This window comes from Loxodonta africana, chromosome X, assembly GCF_030014295.1.
Source record: "Loxodonta africana isolate mLoxAfr1 chromosome X, mLoxAfr1.hap2, whole genome shotgun sequence".
Taxonomy (NCBI): domain Eukaryota; kingdom Metazoa; phylum Chordata; class Mammalia; order Proboscidea; family Elephantidae; genus Loxodonta; species Loxodonta africana.
The window spans coordinates 64,928,970-64,932,275 of record NC_087369.1 but is presented as its reverse complement, the minus strand read 5'-3'; positions in this window follow the sequence as shown (position 1 = coordinate 64,932,275).

The following is a 3,306-nucleotide window of genomic DNA, read 5'->3' as shown; positions in this document are numbered from 1 at the left end:
GTTTTATTTATGTGGTGGATTACATTAATTGTTTTTCTAATGTTGAACCATCCCTGCATACCTGGTATGAATCCCACTTGGTCATGGTGAATTATTTTTTTGATATGTTGTTGAATTCTATTGGCTAGATTTTGTTGAGGATTTTTGCATCTACATTCATGAGGGATATATGTCTATAATTTTCTTTTCTTGTGGTGCCTTTACCTGGTTTTGGTATCAGGAATATGGTGGCTTCATAGAATGAGTTTGGTAGTATTCAGTCCTTTTCTATGCTCCGAAATACCTTTAGTAGTAGTGGTGTTAACTCTTCTCTGAAGGTTTGGTAGAACTCTGCAGTGAAGCAATCCAGACCAGGGCTTTTTTTTGTTGGGAGTTTTTTGATTACCTTTTCAATCTCTTCTTTTGTTATGGGTCTACTTAGTTGTTCTACCTCTGTTTGTGTTAGTGTAGGTAGGTTGTGTGTTTCTAGGAATTCTTCCTTTTCTTCTAGGTTTTCAAATTTGAGTATAGTTTTTCCTAGTAATCTGATATGATTCTTTTATTTTCCATTGGGTCTGTTGTAATATTGCCCACCTCATTTCTTATTTGGGTTAATTGCTTCCTCTCCAGTTTTTCTTTTGTCAGTTTGGCTAATGGTTTATCAATTTTGATGAGTTTTTCAAAAAACCAGCTTTTGGTCTTGTTAATTCTTTCAATTGTTTTTCTGTTTTCTATTTCATTTAGTTCAGCTCTAATTTTTATTATTTGTTTTCTTCTGGTGCCTGTGGTTGTCTTTTGTTGCTCTCTGTTTTTCAAGTTGTTTGGATAATTCTTTGATTTTGGCTCTTTCTTCTTTTTGGATGTGTGCATTTATTGATATAAATTGGCCTCTCAGCACCGCTTTTGCTGTGTCCCAAAGGTTCTGATAGGAAGTGTTTTCATTCTCATTGGATTCTCTGAATTTCTTTATTCCATCCTTAATGTCTTCTATAATCCATTCTTTTTTGAGCAGGCTATTGTTGAGTTTCCAAGCCTTTGATTTCCTTTCCCTGCTTTTCCTGTTATTGATTTCCAATTTTATGGCCTCATGGTCAGAGAAGATACTTTGTAATATTTCAATGTTTTGGATTCTGCTAAGGCTTGCTTTATGACCTAATATGTGGTTTATTCTAGAGAATGTTCCATGTGCGCTAGAAAAGAAAGTATACTTGGTCCCTGTTGGGTGCAGTGTTCTGTATATGCCTACGAGGTCAAGTTGGTTGATTGTGGCATTTAGATCTTCCCTGTCTTTATTGAGCTTTTTTCTGGATGTCCTGTCCTTCACTGAAAGTGGTGTGTTGAAGTCTCCTACTATTATCGTGGAGCTGTCTATCTCACTTTTCAATGCCGATAGAGTTTGCTTTATGTGTCTTGCAGCCCTGTCATTGGGCGCATAAATATTTAATATGGTTATATCTTCTTGGTGTATTGTCCCTTTAATCATTATATAGTGTCCTTCCTTATCCTTTCTGATGGATTTAACTTTAAAGTCTATTTTTTCAGAAATTAATATTGCCACTCATGCTTTTTTTTGATTGTTGTTTGCTTGACATATTTTTTTCCATCCTTTGAGTTTTAGTTTGTTTGTGTCTTTAAGTCTAAGGTGTGTCTCTTGTAGGCTGCATATCGATGGATCTTATTTTTAATCCATTCTGCCGCTCCCTGTCTCTTTATTGATGTATTTAGTCCATTTACATTCAGGGTAATTATGGATAGGTATGAATTTAGTGCTACCATTTTGATGTCTTTTTTTGTGTGTTGACAGCTTCTTTTTCCCACTTGATTTTACGTGCTGAGTAGATTTTCTTTATATATTGTCCTTTCCTCATATTTGTTGTTGTTGATTTTGTTTCTGCTGAGTGTGTATTTTTCCCTTGTATTTTATTTTGATGAGTGGGATAGTTTGTCTCCTTTGTGGTTATCTTATTATTTACCCGTTTTTCTAAATTTAAAACTAAACTAACTTTTATTTCTTTTTATCACTGTGTCTTCCTCTCCATATAGAAGGTGTATGATTACATTTCTTAGTCTCTCTTTATTATTTTACTGTTTTCCTCCTTTATATAATAAATTTGCCATCACCCTGTGTTGGGTTTTTTTTTTTTTTTAATCTTGCTTTGTTTTTTTGGATTTCCCTGTCTGGGTTGACTTCTGGTTGCTCTGCCCAGTGTTCTAGTCTTGGGTCGATGCCTGATATTATTGATTTTCTAACCAAAGAACTCCCTTTAGTATTTCTTGTAGTTTTTGTTTGGTTTTTACGAATTCCCTCAACTGGTGTTTATCTGAAAATGTCTTAATTTCACCTTCATATTTAAGAGACAGTTTTGCTGTATATATGATTCTTGGCAGGCAATTTTTTTCCTTCAAATTTTTGAATATGTCATCCCATACCTTCTTGCCTGCATGGTTTTTGCCGAGTAGTCCGAGCTTATTCTTATTGGCTCTCCTTTGTAGGTGACTTTTCGTTGATCCCTCGCTGCTCTTATAATTCTCTCTTTATCTTTGGTTTCAGCAGGCTTGATTATTATATGTCTTGGTGACTTTCTTTTAAGATCTACCTTATGTGGAGTTCGATGAGCATCTTGGATAGATATCTTCTCATATTTCACAATATCAGGGAAGTTTTCTGCCAACAAATCTTCAACAATTTTCTCTGTATTTTCTGTTATCCCTCCCTGTTCTGGTACTCCACTCACTCGTAGGTTATTTCTCTTGATAGAGTCCCACATGATTCTTAAGGTTTCTTCATTTTTTTAAATTCTTTTATCTGATTTTTCTTCAAATATATTAATGCCAAGTGATTTATCTCCGAGTTCAGAAATTCTAGCTTGTACTTGCTCAATTCTGCTCCTCTGACTTTCTATTGAGTTATCTAATTCTGTAATTGTATTGTTAATCTTCTGAATTTCTGATTGCTGTTTGTGGATTTTTCCAGCTTATAAAATTTTTCATTATGTTCCTGAGTAATCTTTCTACTTTCCTCAGTTGCTTTATCTGTGTGTTCCTTGGCTTGTTCTGTGTATTGCCTCATTTTCTTCCTGATGTCTTGAAGCAGTCTGTATATTAAAGTTCTGTATTCTGCATCTGGTAATTCCAGGAATGCATTTTCATCTAGAAGATCCCCGGATTCTTTGTTTTGAGAGCCCGTTGAGGTGGTCATGGTCTTTTTCTTTATGTGACTTGATATTGACTGTTGTCTCGGAGCCATCTATAAGTTATTGTATTAGTTTATGCTTCCTTACTGTGTCGTAGCTGCTTGCTTTGTTTTATTTTGGTATACCCCTATGG